Genomic DNA, 19,550 nt, shown 5'->3' with positions numbered 1-19,550 from the left:
TATATCTACTAATTTTTTTCTAGAATTTTTTACTTAGCCAATTAGTACAGTTTATTAGTTAAAGTTACCCTTGTTTCAGAATTCAACTGCACTAACCTCTACTTACTACGAACTACTTTTCTATCTGTAACAAAATCATATGACTATACCATTTATTTATATAAAACTAGATTCAATAAGGATTCTAACCATATACAGTACACCACCTAATTATTTTTTTACAAGTTATGGTGAATTTCTAAATTTGGAAAAGGAGATCCAGAAATCGCTCTGGCCCTATTTCACCAAAACTCAGATACCCTATAAAATACAAAACTTTTACCTGTTTTGCTTATTCCATATGAAAATAGACACAACGAGCTTTAATTTCATATATTATTCACCATCAACCCATGTCTCTACAATTTCTTGTGATTTTTCAAAATCACGTTATTTCTGATACTTGAATCTGTTTTTAAGTTACTTTCACATTTTTCTTAGTTTTCATGTGATAGTTACTACTTAATCATACATACTATTAAACATGTATATCATCAGCCACTTTATTAGTTAATCACTAGCAAGTATTTACACATCATTCATTGATCATATCATATCAAAAGAAACCAAGTTCCTATACATGCCATACACAAAACGAAACGTCTAACTATACAAATGTGATTTCTTCGATAGTGTGATCGGGTCTCCGACGTTTCCTTCGATCCCCGAGTGGCTTGATAAAAACTATAAGAAAAAGAAACTAAAGAGAGTAAGCACTAGGCTTAGTAAGCTTACAAGCAAATAAATTACAACATTCAACATAATGAATAAATATACATAATGTCACCTAGCTTCATAAACTCTTTTTTACATTCTCATTTTCTACCTTCTTCTTTACTCACTTACCTTCTTTCTTACCTGACCTTTCACTATTCATAAATATAATCTACCTTCCCTTTTATTGATAATTCACTGTAATTTAACGTGTACAATGACCCGTTAAACCACTCGAATACTAAGGATACTAGGGTCGTTCTCGCTCATCAATATCTCGCCAATGCCATGTCTTCGACATGGACTTACATGAATTATTCCTGTCTCCAATGCCATATATATATCTAATATGGGCTTACATGGCTCATTCCTGTCTCCAAAGCCATATTTCTGATATGGGCTTACATGGCTCATTTCTGTCCTGTCCTGTCCTGTCAACCCCAATATCCTAACATTCCTAAGGTTCAAATGGGGCTTCCTAATGCTTTTTCTCTGTCACTTCGCCTTTAATTTGACTTTAAATATTCTCAAAAAAATAAGTATATAAATGCTGGAAATTGACAATAATAATGTAAAATAAAAGAATATTGCATTTATTTACTGTAAACTTACCTCGATACAAAATGTGACTAAACTTTACAATTTAGTCCTTTACTTTTTTTTTTCCCCAATCTACTCCCAAATTTCGCTCTTCTTGATCTATAATAGCAAATTTAACTTATTTAATATTCACATTTATCAAAACAGTCCTTGATCCAAACTTTGGAAAAATTATATTTTTGCCCCTAAACTTTCACATATTTGCACTTTTTCCCCAAGGCTCGTAATTTAAACTTCATCCTATTTTCTTATGTTTTATGACATGCTGATCATTTTTCCCTTCTATGACAACATCAAATTCACACTCTAACATGTACTTATGACTATTAGGTATTTTTACCGATTAAGACCTTTTACTCGTTTTCACTTAAAACCGAGTAGCACAAGTTGTCTAACATAATTTAAAACCTCATATTCTATCATAAAACATCAAAATAAACACTTTTTACCTATGGGTATTTTTCCAAATATGAACCCTAACTTAAATTATTGCTAGCATAAGCTTTATCGAGCTCTAGGGACTCAAACGTAAAGAACATTAAAAACGGGGCTTGGAATCACTTACTATGGAGCTTGAAAGCTTGAAACAAACCCTAGCTTTGGAGAACCCTTGAAATTTCGTGCTAATGAAGAAGATGATGAATTTTGTGTTATTTTTCCCTTTTTATTCATTTAATATCCAAATGACCAAAATGCCCTTCCTTATTAAACTTTCAAAAATTCCATCCATGTCCTATTTTGTCCATGAACTTAGAAATTGGTCAAATTGTTATTTAAACTCTCTAATTAATATTCCAAAGCAATTTCATACTAAAAACTTCTAGAATACAAGTTTTGTAAATTATTCGATTTAGTCCCTAATCTCAACTTAAGCACTTTATGCATAGAATTTCATCATGAAATTTTCACACAATCATGCAATCATATCATGAACCTAAAAATAATAATAAAATAAATTTTGCTACCTCAAATTTGTGGTTTCGCAACCACTGTTCCGTTTAGGCCCTATTTCGAGATGTTACATTTCTCCCCCCTTTAAGGATTTTCGTCCCCGAAAATCTTACCTGTGAAGAGATTTGGGTACTGTTTTTGCATAGCCTCTTCGGGTTCCCATGTAGCCTCGTCTACCCCATGTCTATTCCATAGTACTTTGACAAGTGCAATACTTTTATTCCTTAATTGCTTTACTTCTCGAGCTAGAATCTTTACCGGTTCTTCACCGTAAGTAATGTCTGGCTGAATCTCAACCTCTGTCTGAGAAATCACATGTGACAGATCTGAACGGTAATGACGTAGCATAGACACATGAAATACATTATGAATCTTCTCTAACTCAATCGACAAAGCTAACCGATATGCTAATGGTCCGATTCTCTCAATCACTTCAAACGGTCCAATAAAACATGGACTTAGTTTGCCTTTCTTGCCAAATCTGAGAACTTTCTTCCATGGGGATACTTTCAAAAACACTTTGTCACCAACTTGATACTCAATCTCTTTTCTCTTCAAATCTGCATATGACTTTTGTCTGTTTGAAGCTGCTTTCAAACAATATCTGATGATTTTTACTTTCTCTTCTGTTTCTTTAACTAGATCAACCCCGTAAATTTGATTTTCCTTAAGCTCTGTCCAATACAAAGGTGTGCAACATTTACGTCCATACAAAGCTTCATAAGGTGCCATCTTTAAACTCGACTGATAACTATTATTGTAGGCAAACTCTACTAATGGTAAATATTTTTCCCAACTGCCTTGAAATTCCAGTACACAGCATCTAAGCATATCTTCAAGTACTAAAACTCAACTTAGTGCCCAAAGCCTTCTGTAATTTCTTCCAAAACCGTGAAGTAAATCTTGGATCTCTGTCTAAAATGATTGATAATGGTACCCCGTGTAGTCTAACTATCTCTGAAATATACAACTCGGCCAACTTGTCAAGTGAATAATCCATACGAATTGGGATAAAATGAGTCAACTTCATTAACTTATCGATCACAACCCATACTGCATCTTTCTTTCTCAGTGTAAACGGCAATCCTGTCACAAAATCCATAGTAACTCGATCCTATTTCCACTCAGGGACTAGCACAGGCTGTACTAAACCTGAAGGTACCTGATGTTCGGCCTTTACCTGCTGACAGATCAAGCATCTAGAAACAAACTCTGAAATGTCCCTTTTCATTCCTACCCACCAGTACATTTTCTTCAAATCATTATACATCTTTGTACTACCTGGATGAATAGACAAAGAACTACTATGTGCTTCCTGTAAGATCTTTTTAATAAGCTCATTATTCTTCGGTACGCATAACCTATCTCGGAACATCAAACAACCGTCAGAACTGATCTGAAAATCTGACTCTATATCCGACTCACACTGATCTCTTTTGGCTAACAACTCACTGTTATTTTTTTTAGCTTCACAAATTTCTTCAAGAAACATCGGTTTAGCTTTCAACTTAGCTAAGATAAAACCATCATCTGATAAGGCTAGACTAGTGTTCAAAGCTCTTAATGCAAATAAAGATTTCCTACTCAAAGCATCAGCAACAACGTTTGCCTTATCTGGGTGATAATCGATCACTAGCTCATAATCTTTAATCAACTCTAACCATCTTCTTTACCTCAAATTCAAATCTTTTTTAGTCATCAAATATTTCAAACTTTTGTGATTAGTGAATATGTGGCACTTCTCACCGTACAAATGATGTCTCCAAATCTTCAACGCAAAAACAATGGCAGCTAGCTCTAAATCATGTGTCGAATAGTTCTTCTCATGTGGCTTTAGCTGTCTAGAGGCATAAGCAATTACTTTTCCTTCCTGCATAAGTACACAACCAAGTCCATTCATGGACGCATTACTGTAAATAGCAAACTCCTTACCTGGTTCTGGTTGTACTAAAACAGGAGCTTTAGTCAACAATGCTTTTAACTTGTCAAAACTCTGTTGACACTTCTCAGTCCATTCAAACTTGACATCCTTTCGCAGTAATCTTGTCAGCAGGGTAGCTATCATGGAAAATCCCTCTACAAATCGTCTATAATATCCGGCAAGACCAAGAAAACTTCTAACTTCTGATACATTTCTAGGAGGCTTCCAATCAACAATGGCTGAAATCTTGCTCGGATCAACCTTAATACCTTCACCTGAGACAATATGTCCAAGAAAACCAACTTCTTGTAACCAAAACTCATTTTTGCTGAACTTGGCATACAACTGATTATCTCTCAAAATCTGTAAAACTGTTCTCAAATGCTCTGCATGCTCAGTCTCATCATGAGAATAAATCAAGATATCATCAATGAACACAACTACAAACTTATCCAAGTACGGTTTGAAAATTCGGTTCATTAAGTCCATGAAAATGGCAGGAGCATTAGTCAAGCCAAATGGCATCACAAGGAACTCATAATGACCATACCTAGTCCGGAAAGCAGTCTTCAGGACATCTGACTCTTTAACTCGCAACTGATAGTATCCGGATCTCAAATCTATCTTGGAGAACACAGTAGCTCCCTTCAATTGATCAAACAGATCATCAACTCTAGGCAATGGATACTTGTTCTTTACTATTACCTTGTTAAGTTGCCGATAATCTATGCACAATCTCATCGATCCGTCTTTCTTTTTCACAAATAGCACTGGTGCACCCCATGGTGAACTACTGGGTCTTACAAAGCTTTTATCTGTTAATTCCTGCAACAGACCTTTTAATTCTTTCAATTCCAACGGAGCCATTCTATAAGAAGCAATAGAAATGGGCGTGGTACCTGGAATCAACTCAATACCAAACTCAACTTCTCTAACAGGAGGCAAACCCGTAGTTCTTAGGAAACACATCGGAAACTCACATACCACGTGCAATCGATTCAATTTTCAATTCTGGATCTTTAGTGTTCAACAAAAAAGCAAGATAAGCTTCATACCCTTTTCTCAAACATTTCTGAGCAGACATAACAAAAATTATGGGAAATGAACTATCTGACTCTTCTGAATTAACCCGAAGAATTTCACCATTTTCACACTTCAACTCAATGAATTTCTTTCCACAATTCACTATCACATCATGTGTAGTCAACCAATCCATACCAAGAATCACATCAAACTCATCAAATGGCAATATCATGAGATCGGCCGGAAAACAGTAGCGTCTAATCATCAAAGGATAATTTCTACATACTTTATCTACTAATACATGCTTGCCTAAAGGATTCGATACTTTAATCACAAATTCTGTAGATTCTATAGGCATACTTATACTAGGCATCAATTTCTTGCAAACATATGAATGAGTTGAACCTGGATCAATCAAAGCAATAACATTAATATCATGTAGAGAAAATGTACCCGTAATCACATCAAGGAAGGATGCCTTTTCGCGTGCACGAATAGCATAAGTCCTTGCAGGGGCTCTAACATATGGTCTCACAGCCGAATCTCTTGAGGTACCTCTGTTACTTGCTCCTACTCCCTGTTGCTTCGGTGATCTGCCTCTAGTAGAAGCATTTTCAGATCTAGCACTCTGTGTTATCTCTCGATTAGCCACCTCTGGACATTCTCGTACAAAATGATTTGGAGCACCACATTTATAACAAGCATTTTTACCTGCCCGACAAGGACCATAATGAAGTCTACCACACCGTGGACACCCTGATCTACCCTATCCAACATTACCTACACTTGCAGTCGAGGTGGTCTGAGCCTTCGGATCCTAAATCTGCGCCTCTATTCGACTAGAATACCCGGTGAGAAACTAGATCCGTAGAAAACTCCTTTGGCCTTTTGGATGTAGCCTGGAATGACCTGCTCATCTGTCTCTTCCTTGTATCTTGTGTCTCTGTCTCAACTTTGCCTTTTGTTTTTAACAGCTCCTCTGCCTTACAGTCTCTCTCAACTAAAATAACGGACTCATTTATTTCTAGGACACCCACTGACAGTCAGATATTATCATTTAACCTATCCTCAAACCTTTTACACATAATAGCCTCTGTGAACACACATCTCGAGCATATTTACTAAGCCTGACAAATTCACGCTCATAATCGGTCACTGTCATATTACCTTGTTTCAATTCCAGGAATTCCTTTCTCTTCTGGTCAATAAACCTCTGACTGATGTACTTTTTACGAAATTCCTCCTGAAGAAATACCAAGTGACCCTCTCCTTTGGTACAATTGATACAAGTGTCTTCCACCAGTGGTAGGCTGAGTCTCTAAGAAGTGATACTACACATTTCATACTTTCCTCAAGTGTACAAGATAATTCGTCAAAGACTCTGATAGTATTTTCTAACCAAAATTCTACTCTTTCTACATCATCATCTTTTGTTGCTCGGAACTCTTCTGCCCCTTATTTCCTGATTCTATCTGTGACAGCCCTAAATTGACCCTAGTCGGGAAGTGGTTTCGGGACTGCTAAACCGAGTCACCGAAGTATTTGAATGTGATATTTATTGTCTAGAATATGTGAATATGAATGTGTGAAAGTTTTAAGCTTCGATTTAGTCGATTACATGTGAATTTAGTTAATAGGACTTATGTGAGAAAATTTAGAAATGTGCTAGGCAAATGTAAGTGGCCTATTAATGCATGTTATAAAGATGATGGGTTTGCATGTCAAATTACCCAAAATTTGAACTAGTGGCTGGCCATGCTATGGGTTAAAACCTATTATAAACATGTTGTGTTAATGCTTTATGTTAGAAATAATAAAATAAAAAGGGTTAGTAATAAAATAATGGAAATTGGGGGGGTGATGAAAAAGAAAGAAAAAAGTTCTCATTTTGTTCTTCTTGACCGAAAAATCAAAGGAAAGAAAGGAAGAAAGGTTGAAGAGGTTCGGCCATGCTTGTAACTAGGCTAAGATATGTTTGATGTTGTTCCATGAGATTCATGCATATTTTTAGTTGTTAGCTTGAGTTCTACCTAGCCCATGGTTTAAATCTTTGCTATGTGATGGAGATGATACTCGGCCATGGGTGTTGTCTTCTTGGTTGGTGTTTGATGTTATGTGGATGAGGCATGAAGATGATTGAATTTGAGTGCTTAATAAAAAGGATTGAATGTGAGTGTGTGTGAGAATTTGAAAAGGATGGGTCTTAACAACTTCATGAAGTATTCTACCATGGTGCTAAAATGTTGTATTGTGTTTAAACTTAGAATTTTAGTCATATGGATGTGTCTTGTTGTATGAGTGCTTGAACAAACTATGATTAAATGGATGCATAGATTCAAAGTGGGAAGAATTGGCTATTATGCTTGATACTAATGCCGAATATGAGAATGTTGTACTTGAAAAAAGAAAATGTAGGTGAACATGACAAGTGTATTCACTTAGGGCATAAGGATATGAAAATTTTGGGTATTTATTTTTGATTGTGTGTGCATGACTATGGATAGTTGGCTGCCAAAAATATTATAAATACATGGTGTATGTTAAATTTATTAAGCTACAAAACATTATACATGTTCGGCCAAAGTAAATTATTTGAGTAAAGTATATCTTGATGGTACATTTCGGCTAGTATAAAATGTATATGGATGTCGATGACTATGTTTGATTTGGGAAGTAAATTGTTTGATTTAGCTCAAGAGCCTAGAGGATCAAAGTTGGATAAGGGGAAGGAAAAAGTGATCGAATAGCCGTCGAAATCGTTCGACAACATCCGAGGTAAGTCTTTGAGTAATGGAACTTAGTTTATGATTTGATTAAGTTATGACGTATAAGCATAACAAATAAATAGTGATATAATGATTTTACTTGAATTATATGTCGAGATAATTAGTTATACCTATGACGGGTAGTCGAATGTGCATAGAGATCATGTCATAAAGCAAATCAATTTATGCTCTTTGTATTGCGGCTATTGAGCCGAAAATGGGAATGATTGATAAGTGTCTTGTGTTTGAGTTCTAGTGATGAAAATGAAATATAGATGTGATATGATTTATTGATATATGTGCATGAATATTCGGATGATAACCGGGCTAAGTCCCGAAGGCATTTGTGCGAGTTACTATATCCGGGCTAAGTCCCGAAGGCATTTGTGCAAGTTACTATATCCGGGCTAAGTCCCGAAGGCAGTTGAGCGAGTAGCTATATCCGGCTAAATCCCGAAGGTACTTGGTTTGGGAATGAGCGATCTTGCTGTAATAATTTCAATTAATACGCTCGTAAAATCCCAACGATGAGGTATGTTTCGTATATGCATTGGAATAGTTGATTCCTTTTAAGTAGTATTCGCTCAATCGATTAATAAGCTTCCGGCCTTTGGTTAAGTTGATCCCTTATGTATGAATATAAGGGTTGGAAATGTGAAGTAGGTATGATTTTGAGAATATGTGTATATGAAATTATCTGTTTAGTCATATGAATGCTATACTTCAGTTGTGCCTAATTTCATTGCTCAAAACTTACTAGGCATTAAATGCTTATTCCGTTTCTTTGATTCTCTGTTTTATAGATTTTGGTTCGTCAGCTATCGGACTCGGGAGTGTCAAAGTCGAAGTCGCCCATACTATCAAAGCCCTTTTGGTACTCTTTTAGTTGAACTCTGATAATGGCATGTATAGGGCTGCCCTTTTGTTGTTAGTCAAGTACTTTGGTATTGTATATATTTGGATAGCCATGCGAAAATGGCTTAAATATTTTGAGCATAGCATTATAATCATTTTGTATATATATGGTTATTGAGAGGTGTGGAAATGCTTGGCAATGATTAGCCATTGGAATGGTTAATCACAATCATATTTTCGTGCTATGTATGTTAAAGGGCTAGTTGAATCATGGAAATTATGAAATAGGTAAAGTCTACCTTAAAAACAGATGCCGACAGTAGCAGTGATGTGAATTTGAAAAATCACTAAAAATAGTAGGAATGGAATTAAATATTGAATAAATTATGTAATCGAACCTTGATGAGAGTATTTTCATATGAAAGTAACGAAACGATCATAAGAGCCGTATTTTATGAGATGTTTAAGTTTTCATGAAATAGGGCCAGAGCGATTTCTGGATCCCCTGTTCCAAATTTGTAAATTCATTATTAATTAACCAGAGATAATTAGAAGTCATGCCATATATTTATAGATTCCTTTTCGAGTCTAGTTTCTTTAGAAAGAAACGGCATAAGTATTGAAGCTCTGTACAGGGAGATATCCAAGTCGTAATGCGTGAAGGTCAGAATGGTCGAACCCTGTAATAGGGGAGACTTTAACTAATAAACTGTACTAATTGGCCATACCAAAAATTCTAGAAAACAATTTGAGGATGGATACATGAGTCTAGTTTCAGGGAAAATTTACGGAATCAGTTTTTGAGTTTTGGAACTGGAGATATGATTTTTAAAGTGACTGTGATGCTGTTAACCAGCTTGTCTGGAATTTTAAAATGAACTGTGTTAATAAATGAAATAAGTCTGTTAACACCTCGTGTTCGACTCCGGCAACGGTCTTGGGTACGGGGTGTTACAATTTTATTGGTATCATAGCTATGGTTTAGTCGATTCTAGGACTACCGTAATACGTTTGGGTCTAGCTATACATGCCATTATGTGATTATTTGATAGTGTGGTGATTTCTGACAATTGAAAATGTTTGTATTTATAGTAATGGACCCCGATCCCAACCGAGCGGTAGCTGATGATCTTGAGAGTGTAGCGCCTGCTCCCGCACAAGGGACAGCGCCGGCGGACTCTCAACCTATTGCTAGTAATCCGAATAATGAAGCTAGACTAGCTTTTTATAGCGTGATGAATGATTGGTTCAACCAATACATTCGAACTAATATGGCTGTTCCACAACCCCCATTCCCGACTAATACAACCCCTTTTGCAATACCTCGTAATCGACCAAATAAGGTCAAATAAGCCCCGGTTGACAGAATCTGAAAACACGGGGCTACTGAATTTAAAGCTACGGACAGCGACGATGCCGAGCAAGCTGAATTTTGGTTGGACAACACTATTTAGGTACTTGATGAACTATCTTGTACACCCGATGAATGCCTAAAGTGTACTCTCTCCTTGCTACGTGATTCTGCCTACTATTGGTGGAATACGTTGATTTCTGTTGTGCCCAGAGAGCAAGTAACTTGGGAGTTTTTCCAAACCGAGTTTCGGAAAAAGTATATCAGTCAAAGATTCATTGATCAAAAACGGAAGGAATTTCTTGAACTTAAACAAGATTCCATGTCGGTTACTGATTATGAACGAAAGTTTGTAAGGCTTAGCCGGTACACTCGAGAATGCATTTCTTCAGAAGCTGTGATGTGTAAACATTTCGAGGAGGGATTGAACGATGATATAAAGCTGTATGTTGGCATTTTAGAAATCCGAGAATTTGTGGTACTTGTCGAACGAGCTTGCAAAGCCGAAGAGCTCAGTAAGGAGAAAAGAAAAGCTGATATGGGAGCAAAGGAGCTTCGTAAAAGATCTTCGAGAAAGCACGTTCAACAGTCATCGAAGAAATTTAGAGATGACTTCGGCCGGTCTAGAGACACTTCGGGTTTTTCTAGACGAGATCGTGATCGACCCCCTGTGAGTACATGAGTCACTTCGGTCGCCAGTGTTGGAAATGATCGTCGAGACGAGCGGAGTGCCGAGATTGTGGTAAATGGCATTCGGGAGTTGTAGATTCCATGACCGCTCCTGTTACAAGTGCGGATCAGTTGACCACTTTATTAAAGATTGCCCGAGATTGTCTGAACAGAATGTAAATCAGAGTAGGAAACCGGGTGCTACCACTGCTCGGGGTAGACCATCTAGGAATACGGGCAATGCTAGTGGTGGTCAGAGAGGATCTAGAGATGCTACAACCAGATCTGAGGCTCGTGCTCCTGTTAGAGCTTATGCTATACGCGCACGTGAGGATGCTTCCTCGCCAGATGTTATTACCGATACTTTTACTCTCTTTGATACTAATGTAATTGCTTTGATTGACCCTGGTTCTACTTATTCTTATATGTGAAACCTTAGCATCCAGTAAGACTTTACCTGTTGAGTCTACTGAGTTTGTAATTCGGGTGTCAAATCCCTTGGGTCGTTCGTGCTTGTCGACAAAGTGTGTAAGAAATGTCCCTAGTAACTGAGGTTCTGTTTTTCGCCGATTTGATGCTTTTACCGCTTGATGAATTTGATGTTATCCTCGGTATGGATTGGTTGACCGTACATGATGCAATTGTAAATTGCAAAAGAAAAACCATCGATTTGAGGTGTGTAAATAACGAGATAATCCGAGTTGAGTCTACTAACTTGAATAGGTTGCCAGTTGTAATATCATCGATGTTGGCTCAGAAATATGTAAGAAAGGCGTGTGAAGCATACCTTGCGTATGTACTTGATGACAAAGAGTTAGAAAAGAAGCCTGAATCTATGCCGGTGGTTTGTGAATATCTGGATTTTTTCCCGAAGAATTATCGGGTTTACCACCTGTTCGGGAGGTAGAGTTTGGCATCGAGCTTGTACAGGACTACACCGATTTCGATAGCTCCGTGTCGTATGGCACCAATGGAATTAAAGGAATTGAAAGCTCGGTTGCAAGAGTTGATGGATAGAGGTTTCGCTCGACCAAGTTTCTCACCTTGGGTGCACCAAGATTGTTTGTGAAAAGAAGGACGGAACCATGAGGTTGTGCATCGACTATCGTCAGCTGAATAAGGTGACAATAAAGAATAAATATTCGATATCGCGCATTGACTATTTTCCTTGATCAACTAAAGGGAGCCTCGGTGTTTTCAAAGATAGATTTGAGATCGGGTTATTATCGCCATAATTCGAGATTCGGATATACCTAAAATCGCTTCGAGCGAGATACGGTCACTACGAATTCTTAGTGATGCTGTTTGGGCTCACTAATGCCTCCGCGGTACTTATGGATCTGATGAATCGGATCTTCAGACCGTATTTAGATCGGTTTGTAGTTGTGTTTATCGATGATATTTTGGTCTATTCCAGAAATGAAACTGATCATGCTGAACACCTGGGATTAGTGTTGCAAATTTTATGGGATAAGCAATTGTATGCTAAGTTCAGTAAGTGTGAGTTCTGGTTAAGAGAGGTTAGCTTCTTCGGACATGTGGTATCTGCATCGGGTATTCGAGTTGATCCGAGCAAAATTTCAGCCATACTTAACTGGAAGCCTCCGAGAAAGATTACTGAAGTTCGGAGCTTTTTGGGACTTGCCGGTTACTACAGATGGTTTGTAAAAGGTTTTTCAATGATAGCCACACCAATGACGAAACTATTTCAGAAAGATGTTAAGTTTGAATGGACAGAAAAGTGTCAGAAAAGTTTCGATCAATTGAAAACTCATTTGACGGAAGCTTCAGTACTAGTGCAGCCCGAATCAGGCAAGGAGTTCGTCATTTACAGTGATGCATCCTTGTTTGGGTTGGGTTGTGTATTGATGCAAGAAGGTCGGGTTGTAGCTTATACGTCGAGACAATTGAAGCCACATGAGAAAAATTATCCAACCCATGATCTCAAATTAGCTGCCATCGTATTCGCTTTGAAAATATGGCGACATTACTTATTTGGTGAGAAGTGTCATGTATTTTCGGATCACAAAAGTCTCAAATATTTGATGACTCAAAGAGACTTGAATCTGCGACAAAGACGTTGGCTCGAGTTGTTAAAAGATTATGAGCTTGTCATTGACTATCACCCAGGAAAGGCTAATGTGGTTGCGGATGCTTTGAGTCGTAAATCACTTGTTTGCTTCTGACGATGAATGTACACTTGTCATTCTATCGACAATGTGTTAGTAGCGGAATTAAAGGCTAGACCATTTTTGATTCATCAAATTCGTGAAGCTCAGAAAGTCGATGATGAATTAGTTGCAAAACGGGCTGAATGTGTTTCAAATATGGAATCAGAGTTTCAAATTGATGATGACGATTGTTTGAGGTTCAAAAGTCGTTTGTGTGTTCCAAGAAATTCAAAACTTATTTCGATAATTCTGAATGAAGCTCATTGTAGCCGAATGTCAATTCACCCGGGGAGTACGAAAATGTACAACGATCTGAGACGTCAGTTTTGGTGGCAGGGTATGAAACGAGACATTTCCGATTTTGTTTCGAAGTGTTTAATATGCCAACAAGTGAAAGCGGAACATCAAGTGCCTACAGGTTTACTTCAGCCGATCATGATGCCTGAATGGAAATGGGAACGAATCACGATGGATTTTGTATCTGGGTTACCATTGTCGGCGAGTAAGAAAGATGTGATTTGGGTTGTTGTTGATAGACTGACTAAGTCGGCTCATTTTATTCCCGTACGTACGGATTATTCATTGGATAAACTAGCTGAATTGTATGTTTCTCAGATTGTGAGATTACACGGGGTACCCATTTCTATTGTGTCGGATAGAAATCCGAGATTCACCTCGCGATTTTGGAAGAAATTTCAAGAAGCTTTGGGTACCAAGTTGCATTTTAGCACCGCTTTTCATCCCCAAACCGATGGTCAATCCGAGCGGATAATTCAGATACTCGAGGATATGTTGAGATGTTGCATCCTTGAGTTTAGTGGTTCATGGGAACGGTATCTATCTTTCATTGAATTCGCTTACAACAATAGTTTTCAATCAAGTATTAAGATGGCACCTTACGAGGCTTTGTACGGTCGTAAATGCCGTACACTATTGTTTTGGGCCGAGCTCAGTGAAAGTAAAATTTTCGGAGTTGATTTGATTAAAGATGCTGAGCGGAAAGTAAAAATAATTCGTGAAAGTCTGAAGGCAGCATCAGATCGTCAAAAGTCGTACGCAGATTTGAAACGAAAAGACATTGAGTATCAGGTGGGAGATAAAGTGTTTCTTAAAGTTTCACCTTGGAAAAAGATACTCAGATTTGGGCGTAAGGGAAAATTGAGTCCGAGGTTCATCGGGCCATATGAAATATCCGAACGAGTCGGTCCAGTTGCGTATAGATTGATTTTACCCCCTGAACTTGAAAAGATTCACGACGCCTTTCATGTTTCGATGCTTCGACGTTATAGATCTGATCCATCGCACATAATTAATCCATCAGAGGTTGAAATTCAATCCGATATGAGTTATGAAGAAGAACCGATTCGTATCCTAGCTCGTGAAGTGAAAGAGTTACTGAAACAAAAGGTTCCTTTAGTAAAAGTGTTATGGCTCAAACACGGGATGGAAGAAGCTACTTGGGAACCCGAGAACTCTATGAAAGAACGATACCCAAACCTATTTACCGGTAAGATTTTGGGGACGAAAATTTCTTAAAGTGGGGAGAGTTGTGACATTTCTAAATTGACCCTAGTCGGAAGTGGTTTCGGGACCGCTAAACCGAGTCACCAAGTATTTGAATGTGATATTTATTGTCTAGAATATGTGAATATGAATGTGTGAAAGTTTTAAGCTTAGATTTAGTCGATTGCATGTGAATTTAGTTAATAGGACTTATGTGAGAAAATTTAGAAATGTGCTAGGCAAATGTAAGTGGCCTATTAATGCATGTTATAAAGATGATGGGTTTGCATGTCAAATTACCCAAAATTTGAACTAGTGGTGGCCATGCTATGGGTTAAAACCTATTATAAACATGTTGTGTTAATGCTTTATGTTAGAAATAATAAAATAAAAGGGTTAGTAATAAAATAATGGAAATTGGGGGTGATGAAAAAAAAGAAAAAGTTCTCATTTTGTTCTTCTTGACCGAAAAATCAAAGGAAAGAAAGGAAGAAAGGTTGAAGAGGTTCGGCCATGCTTGTAACTAGGCTAAGGTATGTTTGATGTTGTTCCATGAGATTCATGCATATTTTTGTTGTTAGCTTGAGTTCTATCTAGCCCATGGTTTAAACCTTTGCTATGTGATGGAGATGATACTCGGCCATGGGTGTTGTCTTCTTGGTTGGTGTTTGATGTTATGGTGATGAGGCATGAAGATGATTGAATTTGAGTGCTTAATAAAAAGGATTGAATGTGAGTGTGTGTGAGAATTTGAAAAGGATGGGTCTTAACAACTTCATGAAGTATTCAGCCATGGTGCTAAAATGTTGTATTGTGTTTAAACTTAGAATTTTTAGTCATATGGATGTGCCTTGTTGTATGAGTGCTTGAACAACTATGATTAAATGGATGCATAGATTCAAAGTGGGAAGAATTGGCTATTATGCTTGATACTAATGCCGAATATGAGAATGTTGTACTTGAAAAAAAAGAAAATGTAGGTGAACATGACAAGTGTATTCGGCTTAGGGCATAAGGATATGAAAATTTTGGGTATTTATTTTTGATTGTGTGTGCATGACTATGGATAGTTGGCTGCCAAAAATATTATAAATACATGGTGTATGTTAAATTTATTAAGCTACAAAACATTATACATGCTCGGCCAAAGTAAATTATTTGAGTAAAGTATATCTTGATGGTACATTTCGGCTAGTATAAAATGTATATGGATGTCGTATGACTATGTTTGATTTGGGAAGTAAATTGTTTGATTTAGCTCAAGAGCCTAGAGGATCAAAGTTGGATAAGGGGAAGGAAAAAGTGATCGAATAGCCGTCGAAATCGTTCGACAACATCCGAGGTAAGTCTTTGAGTAATGGAACTTAGTTTATGATTTGATTAAGTTATGACGTATAAGCATAACAAATAAACAGTGATATAATGATTTTACTTGAATTATATGTCGAGATAATTAGTTATACCTATGACGAGTAGTCGAATGTGCATAGAGATCATGTCATAAAGCAAATCAATTTATGCTCTTTGTATTGTGGCTATTGAACCGAAAATGGGAATGATTGATAAGTGTCTTGTGTTTGAGTTCTAGTGATGAAAATAAAATATAGATGTGATATGATTTATTGATATACGTGCATGAATATTCGGATGATAACCGAGCTAAGTCCTGAAGGCATTTGTGCGAGTTACTATATCCGGGCTAAGTCCCGAAGGCATTTGTGCGAGTTACTATATTCGGGCTAAGTCCCGAAGGCATTTGTGTGAGTTACTATATCCGGGCTAAGTCCCGAAGGCAGTTGAGCGAGTAGCTATATCCGGCTAAATCCCGAAGGTACTTGGTTTGGGAATGAGCGATCTTGCTGTAATAATTTCAATTAATACGCTCGTAAAATCCCAACGATGAGGTATGCTTCGTATATGCATTGGAATAGTTGATTCTTTTTAAATAGTATTCGCTCAGTCGATTAATAAGCTTCCAGCCTTTGGTTAAGTTGATCCCTTATGTATGAATAAGGGTTGGAAATGTGAAGTAGGTATGATTTTGAGAATATGTGTATATGAAATTATCTGTTTAGTCATATGAATGCTATACTTGATTGTGCCTAATTTCATTGCTCAAAACTTACTAAGCATTAAATGCTTATTCCGTTTCTTTGATTCTCTGCTTTATAGATTTTGGTTCGTCATTATCGGACTCGGAGTGTCAAAGTCGAAGTCACCCACACTATCAAAGCCCTTTTGGTACTCTTTTAGTTGAACTCGATAATGGCATGTATAGGGCTGCCTTTTGTTGTTAGTCAAGTACTTTGGTATTGTATATATTTGGATAGCCATGCGAAAATGGCTTAAATATTTTGAGCATAGCATTATAATCATTTTGTATATATATGGTTATTGAGAGGTGTGGAAATGCTTGGCAATGATTAGCCATTGGAATGGTTAATCACGATCATATTTTCGCTATGTATGTTAAAGGGCTAGTTGAATCATGGAAATTATGAAATAGGTAAAGTCTACCTTAAAATAGATCTTACAAAGAAGAAGTGATGTGAATTTGAAAAATCACTAAAAATAGTAGGAATGGAATTAAATATTGAATAAATTATGTAATCGAACCTGATGAGCGTATTTTCATATGAAAGTAACGAAACATCATAAGAGCCGTATTTTATGAGATGTTTAAGTTTTCGGGAAACAGGGCCAGAGCGATTTCTGGATCACCTGTTCCGAATTTGGAAATTCATTATAAATTAACCAGAGATAATTAGAAGTCATTCCATATATGTATAGATTCCTTTTCGAGTCTAGTTTCTTTAGAAATAAACAGAATAAGTATTGAAGCCCTGTACAGGGAGATATCCAAGTCGTAATGCGCAATGGTCAGAATGGTCGAACCCTGTAACAGGGGAGACTTTAACTAATAAACTGTACTAATTGGCTCGACCAAAAATTCTAGAAAAAAATTTGTGGATGGATATATGAGTCTAGTTTCAGGGAAAATTTATGGAATCAGTTTTCGAGTTTTTGAACTCGATATATGATTTTTAAAGTGACTGTGATGCAGTTAACCATCTTGTCTGGAATTTTAAAATGAACTGTGTTAATAAATGAAATAAGTCTGTTAACACCTCGTGTTCGACTCCGGCAACGGTCTTGGGTACGGGGTGTTACAATTTTATTGGTATCATAGCTACGGTTTAGTCGATTCTAGGACTACCGTAATACGTTTGGGTCTAGCTATACATGCCATTATGTGATTATTTGATAGTGTGGTGATTTCTAACAATTGAAAATGTTTGTATTTATAGTAATGGATCCCGATCCCAACCGAAGCGGTAGTGATGATCTTGAGAGTGTAGCGCTGCTCTCGCAGACAAGGGACACGGCCAATGACTCTCAACCTATTGCTAGTAATCCGAATAATGAAGCTAGACTAGCTTTTTATAAGCGTGATGAATGATTGGTTCAACCAATACATTCGAACTAATATGGTCGTTCCACAACCCCATTCCCGACTAATACAACCCCGCACCTACAATACCTCCGTAATCGAACAAATAAGGTCAAATAAGCCGGCTGATGAATCCGAAAACACGGGCTATCAATTTAAAGCTACGGACAATGACGATGCCGAGCAAGCTGAATTTTGGTTGGACAACACTATTCAGGTACTTGATGAACTATCTTGTACACCCGATGAATGCCTAAAGTGTACTCTCTCCTTGCTATGTGATTCTGCCTACTATTGGTGGAATACGTTGATTTCTGTTGTGCCCAGAGAGCAAGTAACTTGGGAGTTTTTCCAAACCGAGTTTCGGAAAAAGTATATCAGCCAAAGATTCATTGATCAAAAACGGAAGGAATTTCTTGAACTTAAACAAGATTCCATGTCGATTCATCGATTATGAACGAAAGTTTGTAAGGCTTAGCAGTACACTCGAGAATGCATTTCTTCAGAAGCTGTGATGTGTAAACATTTCGAGGAGGGACTGAACGATGATATAAAGCTGTATGTTGGCATTTTAGAAATCCGAGAATTTGTGGTACTTGTCGAACGAGCTTGCAAAGTCAAGAGCTCAAGAAGGAGAAAAGAAAAGCGATATGGGAGCAAAGGAGTTTCGTAAAGATCTTCGAGAAAGCACGCTCAATACCATCGAAGAAATTTAGAGATGACTTCGGCGGTCTAGAGACACTTCGGTTTTTCTAGACGAGATCGTGATCGACCCCGTGAGTACACGAGTCACTTGATCGCCGATGTTGGAAATGATCGTCGAGACGAGCGGAGTGCCGATTGTGGTAAATGGCATTCGGGAGTTGTAGATTCCATGACCGCCTCTGTTATAAGTGCGGATCGTTGACCACTTTATTAAAGATTGCCCGAGATTGTGCGAGCAGAATGTAAATCGAGTAGGAACCGGTGCTACCAACGCTCGGGGTAGACCATCTAGGAATACGGCAATGCTAGTGGTGGTCGAGAGGATCTAGAGATGCTACAACCAGATCCGAGGCTCGTGCTCTGCTAGAGCTTATGCTATACGCGACGTGAGGATGCTTCCTCGCCAGATGTTATTACCGGTACTTTTACTCTCTTTGATACTAATGTGATTGCTTTGATTGACCCTGGTTCTACTCATTCTTATATGTGAAACCTTAGCATCCAGTAAGACTTTACCTGTTGAGTCTACTGAGTTTGTAATTCGGGTGTCAAATCCCTTGGGTCGTTACGTGCTTGTCGACAAAGTGTGTAAGAAATGTCCCCTAGTAATCCGAGGTTCCTGTTTTCCGGCCGATTTGATGCTTTTACCGTTTGATGAATTTGATGTTATCCTCGGTATGGATTGGTTGACCGTACATGATGCAATTGTAAATTGGAAAAGAAAAACCATCGATTTGAGGTGTGTAAATAACGAGATAATCCGAGTTGAGTCTACTGACTTGAATAGGTTGCCAGCTGTAATATCATCGATGTTGGCTCAGAAATATGTAAG

This window comes from Gossypium arboreum, chromosome 11, assembly GCF_025698485.1.
Source record: "Gossypium arboreum isolate Shixiya-1 chromosome 11, ASM2569848v2, whole genome shotgun sequence".
NCBI classification, from domain to species: Eukaryota; Viridiplantae; Streptophyta; class Magnoliopsida; order Malvales; family Malvaceae; genus Gossypium; species Gossypium arboreum.
Note: the sequence above shows the minus strand (reverse complement) of the source record.